Source organism: Pelodiscus sinensis, chromosome 9, assembly GCF_052426305.1.
Source record: "Pelodiscus sinensis isolate ZL-2025 chromosome 9, ASM5242630v1, whole genome shotgun sequence".
In the NCBI taxonomy this organism is placed as follows: Eukaryota; Metazoa; Chordata; order Testudines; family Trionychidae; genus Pelodiscus; species Pelodiscus sinensis.
The window spans coordinates 3,167,924-3,188,661 of record NC_143060.1 but is presented as its reverse complement, the minus strand read 5'-3'; the positions used below and the strand labels follow the sequence as shown (position 1 = coordinate 3,188,661).

At 63.4% G+C, this 20,738-nt stretch overlaps 5 non-coding genes across 5 annotated transcripts; all 5 read right to left on the bottom strand.

Moving 5' to 3' along the window:
- Window positions 1–348: 348 nt before the first annotated feature.
- Window positions 349–512, bottom strand: LOC149523900 (U1 spliceosomal RNA). Its single transcript, XR_016350314.1, has one exon. It is a non-coding gene; the product is annotated as a U1 spliceosomal RNA (small nuclear RNA).
- Window positions 513–4,625: 4,113 nt separating this feature from the next.
- LOC149523899 (U1 spliceosomal RNA) lies at window positions 4,626–4,789 on the bottom strand. The gene has a single exon (XR_016350313.1). It is a non-coding gene; the product is annotated as a U1 spliceosomal RNA (small nuclear RNA).
- A 4,036-nt stretch (window positions 4,790–8,825) lies between these two features.
- On the bottom strand, window positions 8,826–8,989 carry LOC142830700 (U1 spliceosomal RNA). The gene has a single exon (XR_012906142.1). It is a non-coding gene; the product is annotated as a U1 spliceosomal RNA (small nuclear RNA).
- Window positions 8,990–13,019: 4,030 nt separating this feature from the next.
- Window positions 13,020–13,183, bottom strand: LOC149523898 (U1 spliceosomal RNA). Its single transcript, XR_016350318.1, has one exon. It is a non-coding gene; the product is annotated as a U1 spliceosomal RNA (small nuclear RNA).
- Window positions 13,184–17,229: 4,046 nt separating this feature from the next.
- On the bottom strand, window positions 17,230–17,393 carry LOC149523897 (U1 spliceosomal RNA). Its single transcript, XR_016350312.1, has one exon. It is a non-coding gene; the product is annotated as a U1 spliceosomal RNA (small nuclear RNA).
- Window positions 17,394–20,738: the final 3,345 nt, after the last annotated feature.

Here is a 20,738-nt window from a genome sequence, read left to right as displayed (position 1 = left end):
GCTGCAGCTGTAGCTGCAGGTGTAGGTGCAGGTGCAGGTGCAGGTGCAGCGAGGGCCGGCCGGCCGTTAGGGGAAACTTCCTGTAAGGCGAGCGAGCGAGCGAGCGAGCAGGGTGGCTGAAGAGGGGCACCAACGGCCTAGGAAAGCGATGCGCTTCCCAGGAGATGACGGAAGAAGCAGAGAAAAGAGCCCACCCCGGGCCTGGCCACGCCGGAGCGCGGAGCAGGGTCCGAGAGCGGAGAAAAAGAAAGGCGGAAAGCGAGCGAAGTTCGCCGCAGAGCGAGGACACAAGCACCAACCTTCCCTCTCCGTTCGCCCGTCACTCACTCTATTCTTCACAGAGAGCGCCAGGGGAAAGCGCGAACGCAGTCCCCCACTACCACAAATTATGCAGTCGAGTTTCCCGCATTTGGGGAAATCGCAGGGGTCAGCACACCCGCAGTGCAATGGATGAGCCTCACCCTGGGAAAACCACCTTCGTGATCATGGTATCTCCCCTGCCAGGTAAGTATGAGTTCCACCCGCACAACCACCGCCTGCCCCCCACCGCCCAAACCCTCTCACATCACGGGGGACGCCGCCTCGCGCACCCGCACCGCCGCGCCCCAAACGCTCCCCTACCGCCCGCACCCGCCCCCAAGCCGCCCCCGACACCCACAACCGAGCCCCGCTCGCCCAAGGCGGGCCCCGCTCGCCAGCCCGCTCCCGCTCCCACAAGCCTCCGCTCGCGCCCGCATCTGCATACGTGCTCACGCCGCTCCGCCCCTCCGCCCGGGACACGCCCCCGCCCGCTCTCTCGCGCTCTCTCTCCCCTCTCCGGCCTGAGCCCCGCTTCGGCGGCGAGGAGCCCGGCGGCGCTGCTGCACCCCGACTCCCGACCCCGCCGGCGCTCTCCCCGGCTGCGGCCCGCACACCCGGCAGGGGCTGGCTCGGGCGGGGGCCGCCACTCGGGAGGCACCGGCTCCGTGCGGCTTCCGCTCTCCCCCCCCCACCCCATCCCCCGACACCCCGGCCCAGCCGGGCCCGTCGCCCTCCGGAGCCGGGCGCATCCGGAGCACACGGGGGGGCAAGAAGGAAGCGGGGGCGGGGTGGGGTGGGGGGGGAGAAGGCAGGAGCCCTCCGGGGAGGCACAGGAATCTTCCCCCCTCCCACTAGGAGAAGCATCCGCCCTTTCCGCTCCCCCTCCCGCACACGCGCACACGCCCCACACCTCCAGCCCTCCTGGCTAACCCCGGGCACGTCACCCCACCTCTTCCGGGCCTCCCTTCTCCCTTTGGCAAAATGGGGCTGCTGAGGCTTCCCTCCCTGGCAGCAGGGGCGGATGAGAGTTCTGCGGGGGGGCCTTTGGAGAAAACATAGAAAAAAGGGGTCATCCCACCCCTGTGCCCACTCCTCACGGGCTGTGTGTAGACTGGCCACGTTTTCCGGAAAAACAGTCGCTTTTCCGGAAAAACTTGCCAGCTGCCGTCTACACTGGCCGCTTGAATTTCCACAAAAGCACTGACTTCCTACTGTCAGAAATCAGAGAGGTGCAACGCTGGGCCGCGCGGTTTTAAAGTCCCGGGCCGTGAGGTCACGCCGCGCATGCGCTCCCTCGGCCCCACGTGGGCCGTGCTGGCCGGCGCCGGGGAATTTCAAGGGCGGGGCTGCGGCGCCCCGTCACAGTCCTCCCTCCCCCCCAAATCTCCTTCTCCAGCAGCCGCCCGCCGGTCCTTCGGCGGACGGCCCACCGGGAAATTCCCGGTATCCCGCCGGGCCAGTCCGCCCCTGGCGCTGGCGCTGGCGCGGGGCCTATTGAAGCAGCCGCCCCGCTCGCCCTGCCCTATATCCGCCGCTGCCTGGCGGGGGCCTTGGGCGGAGAACCACGCTGAAGAGCAGGAAGAGGCTCCCAGGCCGAGGTGCAATTAGCGGAGCTTTGGGAAGCAACAGAGAAACACCATTCAGGTCGCCAGGTGTCAGGGAGGTGCGGCCCCCGCCCTCCCCCATCCGCATCCGCATCCGCATCCAGATGTGACTCTCGGCCCGCAGGTAGAACGGAAGGCCCGTTCCTTCAGAGGCGTTCAGCGTCGAACGGACTTGATGGCACGGGAAAGAGAAACGCAAAACGCGTAGCCGTGGGATCGGCTTACGCGGCAGGACTGCATTTCGCGGACCGTAGGCCGACCTTCCCGGTCCGGTTGGGCGCGTCTACGCCGCAGCCGCGGCTCGAAATAAGCTACACCGTTTGAGCCGCGCCAACGGCGCTGCTTCTTTCGAAAGAGCTTATTTCGTCTGCACCGTGGAACGTGTTCGTCAGTGTTCTGGGGAAAGGGTGAGGCGGCAAACGCTGCGGACGGTGCAAAAAGGCCGCCTGATACTTTCGTCCGAAGCGGGCAGCGAAGAGCTACGAAGGGAACTCGCAACACTCCGAGGGGCGGGAAGGGACAGGGCGAGCTGGTTGTCGCAGGGTGCTTAAACACCCTGCAATCTGTTTCCCGGCAGCCACGGAGTTGGGGCCTAGGCCGGAGGATGTTGCGAAGGCCGAGATACCGAGGCAGTGCGATGAAATGCCTCTTCCCCCCCCTTCCCCCCCACCCCCCTCCGTACTCAAGGAGCTGACTGGGGTGACACCTGAGACATGGAGGATTATTTCAGAAAACTCGCGGCAGGCGGAAGAGATTCCCGAAGAGGGGGAAGGGACAACCTATCGAAAGGGTATATCTGCTGTCTTCAGGAAAGCTGTGGGTACCGTCTCGTGTGACTTGCGCACGAACGCGCTCGCTAGCCAAACGCAAGCCGGGCTGTCTTCAGGAAAGCTGTGGGTACCGTCTCGCGTGACTTGCGCACGAACGCGCTCGCTAGCCAAACGCAAGCCGGGCTGTCTTTGGGAAAGCTGTGGGTACCGTCTCGCGTGACTTGCGCACGAACGCGCTCGCTAGCCAAACGCAAGCCGGACGGACCTACCGTCAGGGGGCTGCTAAAGGGTCAGGGATACCGTTCCCGGGGAATAGTTATCGCCGTAGTGCCCAGCCTCGCCGGAAGGGCGTAACGAGCGGGGGTCCGGCAGGGATGCCTTGCGGGCCCGGTTCCCTTCCTCGGCCATTCGGATGGGCGGCGTAGAGAGTACGCTTATCAAGACTGCGGAGGACCCCGAGCTGGGAGGGGGTTGCAGGTGCCGTGGAGGACGGGATCCTCGCAATTCGAAATGATCTGGACAAAGCGGAGAAATGGTTTGGAGAGACTAGGATGAAGTTCAATGAGGCCGAATGCAAAGTACTCCGCTTACGAACGATCGATCCGTTGCTTGCGCCGGCGTGCACGGTGGCAGAGAGGGAGGGGGGGGGGAGAGAGAGAGAGAAAATGGGAAACGGCTGTCTAGGAAGGAACACCGCGGACAAGAATCGGCGCAGCAGGGGAGAGGGCCAGGGAGAGGCTGGCTGTCACAGAGGACCGCGAGGTAAACGGGAGTCGGGAGAGTAAGACGGTTGCCGGAGCAGCGAACGTCGTTCTGGGGCGGGCTAGCGGCGGCAGCAGCGTCGTGCGCAAGACAGGAAGGCTGCGTCTACACTGGCCACTTATTCCGGAAAATCAGCCGCTTTTCCGGAATAACTTGCCAGCTGTCTACACTGGCCCCTTGAATTTCCGGAAAAGCGCTGACGATCTACTGTAAAATCGTCAGTGCTTTTCCGGAAAAACTATGCTGCTCCCGTTCGGGCAAAAGTCCTTTTCCGGAAAACTGTTCCGGAAAAGGGCCAGTGTTGACAGCACAGATTTCTTTTCCGCAAAAAAGCCCCGATCGCGAAAATGACCATCGGGGCTTTTTGGCGGAAAAGCGCGTCTACATTGGCACGGACGCTTTTCCGGAAAAGCATCCTGCCAATGTAGACGCGCTTTTCCCGGAAATAATTATAACGGAAAACTGTTCCGTTTTAAGCATTTCCGGAAAATCATGCCCGTGTAGACGTAGCCGAAAAGTAATTCTTCTTCCGCTCTACAGGGTGAGGATTCGGCCTAGCTGGAGCATTGTGCCCTGTGGGCGGGAAGGGAGGCGGGCTCATACAAATGGGAGACAGGGAATGCAGAAAAATGCAAGAGAAACTGACTGTGCCGGGCGGGCGTAGAAAGCATGAGCCTCTGAGGGAAGATTGGAAGGGAGTCTGCCAGAGGGGAGCTGCTAAGAGCTTTCAGGGCCATAAAAGGCTGCTAGGCAGAGAAGGGAGAACTTCTGGTTCTTCTGAAGCTGGGGGAGAGGAGGGGGGCTCCAGGACGAGAAGCAAGGGGCTGGGGCTGGGGCTGCAGCTGTAGGTGCAGGTGCAGGTGCAGGTGCAGGTGCAGGTGCAGGTGCAGCGAGGGCCGGCCGGCCGTTAGGGGAAACTTCCTGTAAGGCGAGCGAGCGAGCGAGCGAGCAGGGTGGCTGAAGAGGGGCACCAATGGCCTAGGAAAGCGACGCGCTTCCCGGGAGATGACGGAAGAAGCAGAGAAAAGAGCCCACCCCGGGCCTGGCCACGCCGGAGCGCGGAGCAGGCTCCGAGAGCGGAGAAAAAGAAAGGCGGAAAGCGAGCGAAGTTCGCCGCAGAGCGAGGACACAAGCACCAACCTTCCCTCTCCGTTCGCCCGTCACTCGGTCTATTCTTCACAGAGAGCGCCAGGGGAAAGCGCGAACGCAGTCCCCCACTACCACAAATTATGCAGTCGAGTTTCCCGCATTTGGGGAAATCGCAGGGGTCAGCACACCCGCAGTGCAATGGATGAGCCTCACCCTGGGAAAACCACCTTCGTGATCATGGTATCTCCCCTGCCAGGTAAGTATGAGTTCCACACGCACAACCACCGCCTGCCCCCCACCGCCCAAACCCTCTCACATCACGGGGGACGCCGCCTCGCGCACCCGCACCGCCGCGCCCCAAACGCTCCCCTACCGCCCGCACCCGCCCCCAAGCCGCCCCCGACACCCACAACCGAGCCCCGCTCGCCCAAGGCGGGCCCCGCTCGCCAGCCCGCTCCCGCTCCCACAAGCCTCCGCTCGCGCCCGCATCTGCATACGTGCTCACGCCGCTCCGCCCCTCCGCCCGGGACACGCCCCCGCCCGCTCTCTCGCTCTCTCTCCCCTCTCCGGCCTGAGCCCCGCTTCGGCGGCGAGGAGCCCGGCGGCGCTGCTGCACCCCGACTCCCGACCCCGCCGGCGCTCTCCCCGGCTGCGGCCCGCACACCCGGCAGGGGCTGGCTCGGGCGGGGGCCGCCACTCGGGAGGCACCGGCTCCGTGCGGCTTCCGCTCTGCCCCCCCCCCCCCCCATCCCCCGACACGCCGGCCCAGCCGGGCCCGTCGCCCTCCGGAGCCGGGCGCATCCGGAGCACACGGGGGGGCAAGAAGGAAGCGGGGGTGGGGTGGGGTGGGGGGGGGGAGAAGGCAGGAGCCCTCCGGGGAGGCACAGGAATCTTCCCCCCTCCCACTAGGAGAAGCATCCGCCCTTTCCGCTCCCCCTCCCGCACACGCGCACACGCCCCACACCTCCAGCCCTCCTGGCTAACCCCGGGCACGTCACCCCACCTCTTCCGGGCCTCCCTTCTCCCTTTGGCAAAATGGGGCTGCTGAGGCTTCCCTCCCTGGCAGCAGGGGCGGATGAGAGTTCTGCGGGGGGGCCTTTGGAGAAAACATAGAAAAAAGGGGTCATCCCACCCCTGTGCCCACTCCTCACGGGCTGTGTGTAGACTGGCCACGTTTTCCGGAAAAACAGCCGCTTTTCCGGAAAAACTTGCCAGCTGCCGTCTACACTGGCCGCTTGAATTTCCGCAAAAGCACTGACTTCCTACTGTAAGAAATCAGAGAGGTGCAACGCTGGGCCGCGCGGTTTTAAAGTCCCGGGCCGTGAGGTCACGCCGCGCATGCGCTCCCTCGGCCCCACGTGGGCCGTGCTGGCCGGCGCCGGGGAATTTCAAGGGCGGGGCTGCGGCGCCCCGTCACAGTCCTCCCTCCCCCCCCAATCTCCTTCTCCTCCTCCAGCAGCCGCCCGCCGGTCCTTCGGCGGACGGCCCACCGGGAAATTCCCGGTATCCCGCCGGGCCAGTCCGCCCCTGGCGCTGGCGCGGGGCCTATTGAAGCAGCCGCCCCGCTCGCCCTGCCCTATATCCGCCGCTGCCTGGCGGGGGCCTTGGGCGGAGAACCACGCTGAAGAGCAGGAAGAGGCTCCCAGGCCGAGGTGCAATTAGCGGAGCTTTGGGAAGCAACAGAGAAACACCATTCAGGTCGCCAGGTGTCAGGGAGGTGCGGCCCCCGCCCTCCCCCATCCGCATCCGCATCCAGATGTGACTCTCGGCCCGCAGGTAGAACGGAAGGCCCGTTCCTTCAGAGGCGTTCAGCGTCGAACGGACTTGATGGCACGGGAAAGAGAAACGCAAAACGCGTAGCCGTGGGATCGGCTTACGTGGCAGGACTGCATTTCGCGGACCGTAGGCCGACCTTCCCGGTCCGGTTGGGCGCGTCTACGCCGCAGCCGCGGCTCGAAATAAGCTACGCCGTTTGAGCCGCGCCAACGGCGCTGCTTCTTTCGAAAGAGCTTATTTCGTCTGCACCGTGGAACGTGTTCGTCAGTGTTCTGGGGAAAGGGTGAGGCGGCAAACGCTGCGGACGGTGCAAAAAGGCCGCCTGATACTTTCGTCCGAAGCGGGCAGCGAAGAGCTACGAAGGGAACTCGCAACACTCCGAGGGGCGGGAGGGGACAGGGCGAGCTGGTTGTCGCAGGGTGCTTAAACACCCTGCAATCTGTTTCCCGGCAGCCACGGAGTTGGGGCCTAGGCCGGAGGATGTTGCGAAGGCCGAGATACCGAGGCAGTGCGATGAAATGCCTCTTCCCCCCCTTCCCCCCCACCCCCCTCCGTACTCAAGGAGCTGACTGGGGTGACACCTGAGACATGGAGGATTATTTCAGAAAACTCGCGGCAGGCGGAAGAGATTCCCGAAGAGGGGGAAGGGACAACCTATCGAAAGGGTATATCTGCTGTCTTCAGGAAAGCTGTGGGTACCGTCTCGCGTGACTTGCGCACGAACGCGCTCGCTAGCCAAACGCAAGCCGGGCTGTCTTCGGGAAAGCTGTGGGTACCGTCTCGCGTGACTTGCGCACGAACGCGCTCGCTAGCCAAACGCAAGCCGGACGGACCTACCGTCAGGGGGCTGCTAAAGGGTCAGGGATACCGTTCCCGGGGAATAGTTATCGCCGTAGTGCCCAGCCTCGCCGGAAGGGCGTAACGAGCGGGGGTCCGGCAGGGATGCCTTGCGGGCCCGGTTCCCTTCCTCGGCCATTCGGATGGGCGGCGTAGAGAGTACGCTTATCAAGACTGCGGAGGACCCCGAGCTGGGAGGGGGTTGCAGGTGCCGTGGAGGACGGGATCCTCGCAATTCGAAATGATCTGGACAAAGCGGAGAAATGGTTTGGAGAGACTAGGATGAAGTTCAATGAGGCCGAATGCAAAGTACTCCGCTTACGAACGATCGATCCGTTGCTTGCGCCGGCGTGCACGGTGGCAGAGAGGGAGGGGGGGGGAGAGAGAGAGAGAAAATGGGAAACGGCTGTCTAGGAAGGAACACCGCGGACAAGAATCGGCGCAGCAGGGGAGAGGGCCAGGGAGAGGCTGGCTGTCACAGAGGACCGCGAGGTAAACGGGAGTCGGGAGAGTAAGACGGTTGCCGGAGCAGCGAACGTCGTTCTGGGGCGGGCTAGCGGCGGCAGCAGCGTCGTGCGCAAGACAGGAAGGCTGCGTCTACACTGGCCACTTATTCCGGAAAATCAGCCGCTTTTCCGGAATAACTTGCCAGCTGTCTACACTGGCCCCTTGAATTTCCGGAAAAGCGCTGACGATCTACTGTAAAATCGTCAGTGCTTTTCCGGAAAAACTATGCTGCTCCCGTTCGGGCAAAAGTCCTTTTCCGGAAAACTGTTCCGGAAAAGGGCCAGTGTTGACAGCACAGATTTCTTTTCCGCAAAAAAGCCCCGATCGCGAAAATGACCATCGGGGCTTTTTGGCGGAAAAGCGCGTCTACATTGGCACGGACGCTTTTCCGGAAAAGCATCCTGCCAATGTAGACGCGCTTTTCCCGGAAATAATTATAACGGAAAACTGTTCCGTTTTAAGCATTTCCGGAAAATCATGCCCGTGTAGACGTAGCCGAAAAGTAATTCTTCTTCCGCTCTACAGGGTGAGGATTCGGCCTAGCTGGAGCATTGTGCCCTGTGGGCGGGAAGGGAGGCGGGCTCATACAAATGGGAGACAGGGAATGCAGAAAAATGCAAGAGAAACTGACTGTGCCGGGCGGGCGTAGAAAGCATGAGCCTCTGAGGGAAGATTGGAAGGGAGTCTGCCAGAGGGGAGCTGCTAAGAGCTTTCAGGGCCATAAAAGGCTGCTAGGCAGAGAAGGGAGAACTTCTGGTTCTTCTGAAGCTGGGGGAGAGGAGGGGGGCTCCAGGACGAGAAGCAAGGGGCTGGGGCTGGGGCTGGGGCTGGGGCTGCAGCTGTAGGTGCAGGTGCAGGTGCAGGTGCAGGTGCAGGTGCAGCGAGGGCCGGCCGGCCGTTAGGGGAAACTTCCTGTAAGGCGAGCGAGCGAGCGAGCGAGCAGGGTGGCTGAAGAGGGGCACCAATGGCCTAGGAAAGCGACGCGCTTCCCGGGAGATGACGGAAGAAGCAGAGAAAAGAGCCCACCCCGGGCCTGGCCACGCCGGAGCGCGGAGCAGGCTCCGAGAGCGGAGAAAAAGAAAGGCGGAAAGCGAGCGAAGTTCGCCGCAGAGCGAGGACACAAGCACCAACCTTCCCTCTCCGTTCGCCCGTCACTCGGTCTATTCTTCACAGAGAGCACCAGGGGAAAGCGCGAACGCAGTCCCCCACTACCACAAATTATGCAGTCGAGTTTCCCGCATTTGGGGAAATCGCAGGGGTCAGCACACCCGCAGTGCAATGGATGAGCCTCACCCTGGGAAAACCACCTTCGTGATCATGGTATCTCCCCTGCCAGGTAAGTATGAGTTCCACCCGCACAACCACCGCCTGCCCCCCACCGCCCAAACCCTCTCACATCACGGGGGACGCCGCCTCGCGCACCCGCACCGCCGCGCCCCAAACGCTCCCCTACCGCCCGCACCCGCCCCCAAGCCGCCCCCGACACCCACAACCGAGCCCCGCTCGCCCAAGGCGGGCCCCGCTCGCCAGCCCGCTCCCGCTCCCACAAGCCTCCGCTCGCGCCCGCATCTGCATACGTGCTCACGCCGCTCCGCCCCTCCGCCCGGGACACGCCCCCGCCCGCTCTCTCTCTCTCCCCTCTCCGGCCTGAGCCCCGCTTCGGCGGCGAGGAGCCCGGCGGCGCTGCTGCACCCCGACTCCCGACCCCGCCGGCGCTCTCCCCGGCTGCGGCCCGCACACCCGGCAGGGGCTGGCTCGGGCGGGGGCCGCCACTCGGGAGGCACCGGCTCCGTGCGGCTTCCGCTCTCCCCCCCCCCCCCCCATCCCCCGACACGCCGGCCCAGCCGGGCCCGTCGCCCTCCGGAGCCGGGCGCATCCGGAGCACACGGGGGGGCAAGAAGGAAGCGGGGGTGGGGTGGGGTGGGGGGGGGGAGAAGGCAGGAGCCCTCCGGGGAGGCACAGGAATCTTCCCCCCTCCCACTAGGAGAAGCATCCGCCCTTTCCGCTCCCCCTCCCGCACACGCGCACACGCCCCACACCTCCAGCCCTCCTGGCTAACCCCGGGCACGTCACCCCACCTCTTCCGGGCCTCCCTTCTCCCTTTGGCAAAATGGGGCTGCTGAGGCTTCCCTCCCTGGCAGCAGGGGCGGATGAGAGTTCTGCGGGGGGGCCTTTGGAGAAAACATAGAAAAAAGGGGTCATCCCACCCCTGTGCCCACTCCTCACGGGCTGTGTGTAGACTGGCCACGTTTTCCGGAAAAACAGCCGCTTTTCCGGAAAAACTTGCCAGCTGCCGTCTACACTGGCCGCTTGAATTTCCGCAAAAGCACTGACTTCCTACTGTAAGAAATCAGAGAGGTGCAACGCTGGGCCGCGCGGTTTTAAAGTCCCGGGCCGTGAGGTCACGCCGCGCATGCGCTCCCTCGGCCCCACGTGGGCCGTGCTGGCCGGCGCCGGGGAATTTCAAGGGCGGGGCTGCGGCGCCCCGTCACAGTCCTCCCTCCCCCCCCAATCTCCTTCTCCTCCTCCAGCAGCCGCCCGCCGGTCCTTCGGCGGACGGCCCACCGGGAAATTCCCGGTATCCCGCCGGGCCAGTCCGCCCCTGGCGCTGGCGCGGGGCCTATTGAAGCAGCCGCCCCGCTCGCCCTGCCCTATATCCGCCGCTGCCTGGCGGGGGCCTTGGGCGGAGAACCACGCTGAAGAGCAGGAAGAGGCTCCCAGGCCGAGGTGCAATTAGCGGAGCTTTGGGAAGCAACAGAGAAACACCATTCAGGTCGCCAGGTGTCAGGGAGGTGCGGCCCCCGCCCTCCCCCATCCGCATCCGCATCCGCATCCAGACGTGACTCTCGGCCCGCAGGTAGAACGGAAGGCCCGTTCCTTCAGAGGCGTTCAGCGTCGAACGGACTTGATGGCACGGGAAAGAGAAACGCAAAACGCGTAGCCGTGGGATCGGCTTACGTGGCAGGACTGCATTTCGCGGACCGTAGGCCGACCTTCCCGGTCCGGTTGGGCGCGTCTACGCCGCAGCCGCGGCTCGAAATAAGCTACGCCGTTTGAGCCGCGCCAACGGCGCTGCTTCTTTCGAAAGAGCTTATTTCGTCTGCACCGTGGAACGTGTTCGTCAGTGTTCTGGGGAAAGGGTGAGGCGGCAAACGCTGCGGACGGTGCAAAAAGGCCGCCTGATACTTTCGTCCGAAGCGGGCAGCGAAGAGCTACGAAGGGAACTCGCAACACTCCGAGGGGCGGGAGGGGACAGGGCGAGCTGGTTGTCGCAGGGTGCTTAAACACCCTGCAATCTGTTTCCCGGCAGCCACGGAGTTGGGGCCTAGGCCGGAGGATGTTGCGAAGGCCGAGATACCGAGGCAGTGCGATGAAATGCATCTTCCCCCTCTTCCCCCCCACCCCCCTCCGTACTCAAGGAGCTGACTGGGGTGACACCTGAGACATGGAGGATTATTTCAGAAAACTCGCGGCAGGCGGAAGAGATTCCCGAAGAGGGGGAAGGGACAACCTATCGAAAGGGTATATCTGCTGTCTTCAGGAAAGCTGTGGGTACCGTCTCGCGTGACTTGCGCACGAACGCGCTCGCTAGCCAAACGCAAGCCGGGCTGTCTTCGGGAAAGCTGTGGGTACCGTCTCGCGTGACTTGCGCACGAACGCGCTCGCTAGCCAAACGCAAGCCGGACGGACCTACCGTCAGGGGGCTGCTAAAGGGTCAGGGATACCGTTCCCGGGGAATAGTTATCGCCGTAGTGCCCAGCCTCGCCGGAAGGGCGTAACGAGCGGGGGTCCGGCAGGGATGCCTTGCGGGCCCGGTTCCCTTCCTCGGCCATTCGGATGGGCGGCGTAGAGAGTACGCTTATCAAGACTGCGGAGGACCCCGAGCTGGGAGGGGGTTGCAGGTGCCGTGGAGGACGGGATCCTCGCAATTCGAAATGATCTGGACAAAGCGGAGAAATGGTTTGGAGAGACTAGGATGAAGTTCAATGAGGCCGAATGCAAAGTACTCCGCTTACGAACGATCGATCCGTTGCTTGCGCCGGCGTGCACGGTGGCAGAGAGGGAGGGGGGGGGAGAGAGAGAGAGAAAATGGGAAACGGCTGTCTAGGAAGGAACACCGCGGACAAGAATCGGCGCAGCAGGGGAGAGGGCCAGGGAGAGGCTGGCTGTCACAGAGGACCGCGAGGTAAACGGGAGTCGGGAGAGTAAGACGGTTGCCGGAGCAGCGAACGTCGTTCTGGGGCGGGCTAGCGGCGGCAGCAGCGTCGTGCGCAAGACAGGAAGGCTGCGTCTACACTGGCCACTTATTCCGGAAAATCAGCCGCTTTTCCGGAATAACTTGCCAGCTGTCTACACTGGCCCCTTGAATTTCCGGAAAAGCGCTGACGATCTACTGTAAAATCGTCAGTGCTTTTCCGGAAAAACTATGCTGCTCCCGTTCGGGCAAAAGTCCTTTTCCGGAAAACTGTTCCGGAAAAGGGCCAGTGTTGACAGCACAGATTTCTTTTCCGCAAAAAAGCCCCGATCGCGAAAATGACCATCGGGGCTTTTTGGCGGAAAAGCGCGTCTACATTGGCACGGACGCTTTTCCGGAAAAGCATCCTGCCAATGTAGACGCGCTTTTCCCGGAAATAATTATAACGGAAAACTGTTCCGTTTTAAGCATTTCCGGAAAATCATGCCCGTGTAGACGTAGCCGAAAAGTAATTCTTCTTCCGCTCTACAGGGTGAGGATTCGGCCTAGCTGGAGCATTGTGCCCTGTGGGCGGGAAGGGAGGCGGGCTCATACAAATGGGAGACAGGGAATGCAGAAAAATGCAAGAGAAACTGACTGTGCCGGGCGGGCGTAGAAAGCATGAGCCTCTGAGGGAAGATTGGAAGGGAGTCTGCCAGAGGGGAGCTGCTAAGAGCTTTCAGGGCCATAAAAGGCTGCTAGGCAGAGAAGGGAGAACTTCTGGTTCTTCTGAAGCTGGGGGAGAGGAGGGGGGCTCCAGGACGAGAAGCAAGGGGCTGGGGCTGGGGCTGCAGCTGTAGGTGCAGGTGCAGGTGCAGGTGCAGGTGCAGGTGCAGCGAGGGCCGGCCGGCCGTTAGGGGAAACTTCCTGTAAGGCGAGCGAGCGAGCGAGCGAGCGAGCAGGGTGGCTGAAGAGGGGCACCAATGGCCTAGGAAAGCGACGCGCTTCCCGGGAGATGACGGAAGAAGCAGAGAAAAGAGCCCACCCCGGGCCTGGCCACGCCGGAGCGCGGAGCAGGCTCCGAGAGCGGAGAAAAAAGAAAGGCGGAAAGCGAGCGAAGTTCGCCGCAGAGCGAGGACACAAGCACCAACCTTCCCTCTCCGTTCGCCCGTCACTCACTCTATTCTTCACAGAGAGCGCCAGGGGAAAGCGCGAACGCAGTCCCCCACTACCACAAATTATGCAGTCGAGTTTCCCGCATTTGGGGAAATCGCAGGGGTCAGCACACCCGCAGTGCAATGGATGAGCCTCATCCCGGGAAAACCACCTTCGTGATCATGGTATCTCCCCTGCCAGGTAAGTATGAGTTCCACCCGCACAACCACCGCCTGCCCCCCACCGCCCAAACCCTCTCACATCACGGGGGACGCCGCCTCGCGCACCCGCACCGCCGCGCCCCAAACGCTCCCCTACCGCCCGCACCCGCCCCCAAGCCGCCCCCGACACCCACAACCGAGCCCCGCTCGCCCAAGGCGGGCCCCGCTCGCCAGCCCGCTCCCGCTCCCACAAGCCTCCGCTCGCGCCCGCATCTGCATACGTGCTCACGCCGCTCCGCCCCTCCGCCCGGGACACGCCCCCGCCCGCTCTCTCGCTCTCTCTCCCCTCTCCGGCCTGAGCCCCGCTTCGGCGGCGAGGAGCCCGGCGGCGCTGCTGCACCCCGACTCCCGACTCCCGACCCCGCCGGCGCTCTCCCCGGCTGCGGCCCGCACACCCGGCAGGGGCTGGCTCGGGCGGGGGCCGCCACTCGGGAGGCACCGGCTCCGTGCGGCTTCCGCTCTCCCCCCCCCCCCCCCATCCCCCGACACGCCGGCCCAGCCGGGCCCGTCGCCCTCCGGAGCCGGGCGCATCCGGAGCACACGGGGGGGCAAGAAGGAAGCGGGGGTGGGGTGGGGTGGGGGGGGGGAGAAGGCAGGAGCCCTCCGGGGAGGCACAGGAATCTTCCCCCCTCCCACTAGGAGAAGCATCCGCCCTTTCCGCTCCCCCTCCCGCACACGCGCACACGCCCCACACCTCCAGCCCTCCTGGCTAACCCCGGGCACGTCACCCCACCTCTTCCGGGCCTCCCTTCTCCCTTTGGCAAAATGGGGCTGCTGAGGCTTCCCTCCCTGGCAGCAGGGGCGGATGAGAGTTCTGCGGGGGGGCCTTTGGAGAAAACATAGAAAAAAGGGGTCATCCCACCCCTGTGCCCACTCCTCACGGGCTGTGTGTAGACTGGCCACGTTTTCCAGAAAAACAGCCGCTTTTCCGGAAAAACTTGCCAGCTGCCGTCTACACTGGCCGCTTGAATTTCCGCAAAAGCACTGACTTCCTACTGTAAGAAATCAGAGAGGTGCAACGCTGGGCCGTGCGGTTTTAAAGTCCCGGGCCGTGAGGTCACGCCGCGCATGCGCTCCCTCGGCCCCACGTGGGCCGTGCTGGCCGGCGCCGGGGAATTTCAAGGGCGGGGCTGCGGCGCCCCGTCACAGTCCTCCCTCCCCCCCCAATCTCCTTCTCCTCCTCCAGCAGCCGCCCGCCGGTCCTTCGGCGGACGGCCCACCGGGAAATTCCCGGTATCCCGCCGGGCCAGTCCGCCCCTGGCGCTGGCGCGGGGCCTATTGAAGCAGCCGCCCCGCTCGCCCTGCCCTATATCCGCCGCTGCCTGGCGGGGGCCTTGGGCGGAGAACCACGCTGAAGAGCAGGAAGAGGCTCCCAGGCCGAGGTGCAATTAGCGGAGCTTTGGGAAGCAACAGAGAAACACCATTCAGGTCGCCAGGTGTCAGGGAGGTGCGGCCCCCGCCCTCCCCCATCCGCATCCGCATCCGCATCCAGATGTGACTCTCGGCCCGCAGGTAGAACGGAAGGCCCGTTCCTTCAGAGGCGTTCAGCGTCGAACGGACTTGATGGCACGGGAAAGAGAAACGCAAAACGCGTAGCCGTGGGATCGGCTTACGTGGCAGGACTGCATTTCGCGGACCGTAGGCCGACCTTCCCGGTCCGGTTGGGCGCGTCTACGCCGCAGCCGCGGCTCGAAATAAGCTACGCCGTTTGAGCCGCGCCAACGGCGCTGCTTCTTTCGAAAGAGCTTATTTCGTCTGCACCGTGGAACGTGTTCGTCAGTGTTCTGGGGAAAGGGTGAGGCGGCAAACGCTGCGGACGGTGCAAAAAGGCCGCCTGATACTTTCGTCCGAAGCGGGCAGCGAAGAGCTACGAAGGGAACTCGCAACACTCCGAGGGGCGGGAGGGGACAGGGCGAGCTGGTTGTCGCAGGGTGCTTAAACACCCTGCAATCTGTTTCCCGGCAGCCACGGAGTTGGGGCCTAGGCCGGAGGATGTTGCGAAGGCCGAGATACCGAGGCAGTGCGATGAAATGCATCTTCCCCCTCTTCCCCCCCACCCCCCTCCGTACTCAAGGAGCTGACTGGGGTGACACCTGAGACATGGAGGATTATTTCAGAAAACTCGCGGCAGGCGGAAGAGATTCCCGAAGAGGGGGAAGGGACAACCTATCGAAAGGGTATATCTGCTGTCTTCAGGAAAGCTGTGGGTACCGTCTCGCGTGACTTGCGCACGAACGCGCTCGCTAGCCAAACGCAAGCCGGGCTGTCTTCGGGAAAGCTGTGGGTACCGTCTCGCGTGACTTGCGCACGAACGCGCTCGCTAGCCAAACGCAAGCCGGACGGACCTACCGTCAGGGGGCTGCTAAAGGGTCAGGGATACCGTTCCCGGGGAATAGTTATCGCCGTAGTGCCCAGCCTCGCCGGAAGGGCGTAACGAGCGGGGGTCCGGCAGGGATGCCTTGCGGGCCCGGTTCCCTTCCTCGGCCATTCGGATGGGCGGCGTAGAGAGTACGCTTATCAAGACTGCGGAGGACCCCGAGCTGGGAGGGGGTTGCAGGTGCCGTGGAGGACGGGATCCTCGCAATTCGAAATGATCTGGACAAAGCGGAGAAATGGTTTGGAGAGACTAGGATGAAGTTCAATGAGGCCGAATGCAAAGTACTCCGCTTACGAACGATCGATCCGTTGCTTGCGCCGGCGTGCACGGTGGCAGAGAGGGAGGGGGGGGGAGAGAGAGAGAGAAAATGGGAAACGGCTGTCTAGGAAGGAACACCGCGGACAAGAATCGGCGCAGCAGGGGAGAGGGCCAGGGAGAGGCTGGCTGTCACAGAGGACCGCGAGGTAAACGGGAGTCGGGAGAGTAAGACGGTTGCCGGAGCAGCGAACGTCGTTCTGGGGCGGGCTAGCGGCGGCAGCAGCGTCGTGCGCAAGACAGGAAGGCTGCGTCTACACTGGCCACTTATTCCGGAAAATCAGCCGCTTTTCCGGAATAACTTGCCAGCTGTCTACACTGGCCCCTTGAATTTCCGGAAAAGCGCTGACGATCTACTGTAAAATCGTCAGTGCTTTTCCGGAAAAACTATGCTGCTCCCGTTCGGGCAAAAGTCCTTTTCCGGAAAACTGTTCCGGAAAAGGGCCAGTGTTGACAGCACAGATTTCTTTTCCGCAAAAAAGCCCCGATCGCGAAAATGACCATCGGGGCTTTTTGGCGGAAAAGCGCGTCTACATTGGCACGGACGCTTTTCCGGAAAAGCATCCTGCCAATGTAGACGCGCTTTTCCCGGAAATAATTATAACGGAAAACTGTTCCGTTTTAAGCATTTCCGGAAAATCATGCCCGTGTAGACGTAGCCGAAAAGTAATTCTTCTTCCGCTCTACAGGGTGAGGATTCGGCCTAGCTGGAGCATTGTGCCCTGTGGGCGGGAAGGGAGGCGGGCTCATACAAATGGGAGACAGGGAATGCAGAAAAATGCAAGAGAAACTGACTGTGCCGGGCGGGCGTAGAAAGCATGAGCCTCTGAGGGAAGATTGGAAGGGAGTCTGCCAGAGGGGAGCTGCTAAGAGCTTTCAGGGCCATAAAAGGCTGCTAGGCAGAGAAGGGAGAACTTCTGGTTCTTCTGAAGCTGGGGGAGAGGAGGGGGGCTCCAGGACGAGAAGCAAGGGGCTGGGGCTGGGGCTGGGGCTGGGGCTGCAGCTGTAGGTGCAGGTGCAGGTGCAGGTGCAGCGAGGGCCGGCCGGCCGTTAGGGGAAACTTCCTGTAAGGCGAGCGAGCGAGCGAGCGAGCGAGCAGGGTGGCTGAAGAGGGGCACCAATGGCCTAGGAAAGCGACGCGCTTCCCGGGAGATGACGGAAGCAGCAGAGAAAAGAGCCCACCCCGGGCCTGGCCACGCCGGAGCGCGGAGCAGGGGCCGAGCGGAGAAAAAGAAAGGCGGAAAGCTAGCGAAGTTCGCCGCAGAGCGAGCACACAAGCACCAACGTCCCCTCTCCGTTCGCCCGCCCGCCCGCCGCTCAGTCTACTTTTCACAGACAGCGCCAGGGGAAAGCGCGAACGCAGTCCCCCACTACCACAAATTATGCAGTCGAGTTTCCCGCATTTGGGGAAATCGCAGGGGTCAGCACACCCGCAGTGCAATGGATGAGCCTCACCCTGGGAAAACCACCTTCGTGATCATGGTATCTCCCCTGCCAGGTAAGTATGAGTTCCACCCGCACAACCACCGCCTGCCCCCCACCGCCCAAACCCTCTCACATCACGGGGGACGCCGCCTCGCGCACCCGCACCGCCGCGCCCCAAACGCTCCCCTACCGCCCGCACCCGCCCCCAAGCCGCCCCCGACACCCACAACCGAGCCCCGCTCGCCCAAGGCGGGCCCCGCTCGCCAGCCCGCTCCCGCTCCCACAAGCCTCCGCTCGCGCCCGCATCTGCATACGTGCTCACGCCGCTCCGCCCCTCCGCCCGGGACACGCCCCCGCCCGCTCTCTCGCTCTCTCTCCCCTCTCCGGCCTGAGCCCCGCTTCGGCGGCGAGGAGCCCGGCGGCGCTGCTGCACCCCGACTCCCGACCCCGCCGGCGCTCTCCCCGGCTGCGGCCCGCACACCCGGCAGGGGCTGGCTCGGGCGGGGGCCGCCACTCGGGAGGCACCGGCTCCGTGCGGCTTCCGATCTCCCCCCCCCCCCCCCATCCCCCGACACGCCGGCCCAGCCGGGCCCGTCGCCCTCCGGAGCCGGGCGCATCCGGAGCACACGGGGGGGCAAGAAGGAAGCGGGGGTGGGGTGGGGGGGGGGGGAGAAGGCAGGAGCCCTCCGGGGAGGCACAGGAATCTTCCCCCCTCCCACTAGGAGAAGCATCCGCCCTTTCCGCTCCCCCTCCCGCACACGCGCACACGCCCCACACCTCCAGCCCTCCTGGCTAACCCCGGGCACGTCACCCCACCTCTTCCGGGCCTCCCTTCTCCCTTTGGCAAAATGGGGCTGCTGAGGCTTCCCTCCCTGGCAGCAGGGGCGGATGAGAGTTCTGCGGGGGGGCCTTTGGAGAAAACATAGAAAAAAGGGGTCATCCCACCCCTGTGCCCACTCCTCACGGGCTGTGTGTAGACTGGCCACGTTTTCCGGAAAAACAGCCGCTTTTCCGGAAAAACTTGCCAGCTGCCGTCTACACTGGCCGCTTGAATTTCCGCAAAAGCACTGACTTCCTACTGTAAGAAATCAGAGAGGTGCAACGCTGGGCCGCGCGGTTTTAAAGTCCCGGGCCGTGAGGTCACGCCGCGCATGCGCTCCCTCGGCCCCACGTGGGCCGTGCTGGCCGGCGCCGGGGAATTTCAAGGGCGGGGCTGCGGCGCCCCGTCACAGTCCTCCCTCCCCCCCCAATCTCCTTCTCCTCCTCCAGCAGCCGCCCGCCGGTCCTTCGGCGGACGGCCCACCGGGAAATTCCCGGTATCCCGCCGGGCCAGTCCGCCCCTGGCGCTGGCGCGGGGCCTATTGAAGCAGCCGCCCCGCTCGCCCTGCCCTATATCCGCCGCTGCCTGGCGGGGGCCTTGGGCGGAGAACCACGCTGAAGAGCAGGAAGAGGCTCCCAGGCCGAGGTGCAATTAGCGGAGCTTTGGGAAGCAACAGAGAAACACCATTCAGGTCGCCAGGTGTCAGGGAGGTGCGGCCCCCGCCCTCCCCCATCCGCATCCGCATCCGCATCCAGATGTGACTCTCGGCCCGCAGGTAGAACGGAAGGCCCGTTCCTTCAGAGGCGTTCAGCGTCGAACGGACTTGATGGCACGGGAAAGAGAAACGCAAAACGCGTAGCCGTGGGATCGGCTTACGTGGCAGGACTGCATTTCGCGGACCGTAGGCCGACCTTCCCGGTCCGGTTGGGCGCGTCTACGCCGCAGCCGCGGCTCGAAATAAGCTACGCCGTTTGAGCCGCGCCAACGGCGCTGCTTCTTTCGAAAGAGCTTATTTCGTCTGCACCGTGGAACGTGTTCGTCAGTGTTCTGGGGAAAGGGTGAGGCGGCAAACGCTGCGGACGGTGCAAAAAGGCCGCCTGATACTTTCGTCCGAAGCGGGCAGCGAAGAGCTACGAAGGGAACTCGCAACACTCCGAGGGGCGGGAGGGGACAGGGCGAGCTGGTTGTCGCAGGGTGCTTAAACACCCTGCAATCTGTTTCCCGGCAGCCACGGAGTTGGGGCCTAGGCCGGAGGATGTTGCGAAGGCCGAGATACCGAGGCAGTGCGATGAAATGCATCTTCCCCCTCTTCCCCCCCACCCCCCTCCGTACTCAAGGAGCTGACTGGGGTGACACCTGAGACATGGAGGATTATTTCAGAAAACTCGCGGCAGGCGGAAGAGATTCCCGAAGAGGGGGAAGGGACAACCTATCGAAAGGGTATATCTGCTGTCTTCAGGAAAGCTGTGGGTACCGTCTCGCGTGACTTGCGCACGAACGCGCTCGCTAGCCAAACGCAAGCCGGGCTGTCTTCGGGAAAGCTGTGGGTACCGTCTCGCGTGACTTGCGCACGAACGCGCTCGCTAGCCAAACGCAAGCCGGACGGACCTACCGTCAGGGGGCTGCTAAAGGGTCAGGGATACCGTTCCCGGGGAATAGTTATCGCCGTAGTGCCCAGCCTCGCCGGAAGGGCGTAACGAGCGGGGGTCCGGCAGGGATGCCTTGCGGGCCCGGTTCCCTTCCTCGGCCATTCGGATGGGCGGCGTAGAGAGTACGCTTATCAAGACTGCGGAGGACCCCGAGCTGGGAGGGGGTTGCAGGTGCCGTGGAGGACGGGATCCTCGCAATTCGAAATGATCTGGACAAAGCGGAGAAATGGTTTGGAGAGACTAGGATGAAGTTCAATGAGGCCGAATGCAAAGTACTCCGCTTACGAACGATCGATCCGTTGCTTGCGCCGGCGTGCACGGTGGCAGAGAGGGAGGGGGGGGGAGAGAGAGAGAGAAAATGGGAAACGGCTGTCTAGGAAGGAACACCGCGGACAAGAATCGGCGCAGCAGGGGAGAGGGCCAGGGAGAGGCTGGCTGTCACAGAGGACCGCGAGGTAAACGGGAGTCGGGAGAGTAAGACGGTTGCCGGAGCAGCGAACGTCGTTCTGGGGCGGGCTAGCGGCGGCAGCAGCGTCGTGCGCAAGACAGGAAGGCTGCGTCTACACTGGCCACTTATTCCGGAAAATCAGCCGCTTTTCCGGAATAACTTGCCAGCTGTCTACACTGGCCCCTTGAATTTCCGGAAAAGCGCTGACGATCTACTGTAAAATCGTCAGTGCTTTTCCGGAAAAACTATGCTGCTCCCGTTCGGGCAAAAGTCCTTTTCCGGAAAACTGTTCCGGAAAAGGGCCAGTGTTGACAGCACAGATTTCTTTTCCGCAAAAAAGCCCCGATCGCGAAAATGACCATCGGGGCTTTTTGGCGGAAAAGCGCGTCTACATTGGCACGGACGCTTTTCCGGAAAAGCATCCTGCCAATGTAGACGCGCTTTTCCCGGAAATAATTATAACGGAAAACTGTTCCGTTTTAAGCATTTCCGGAAAATCATGCCCGTGT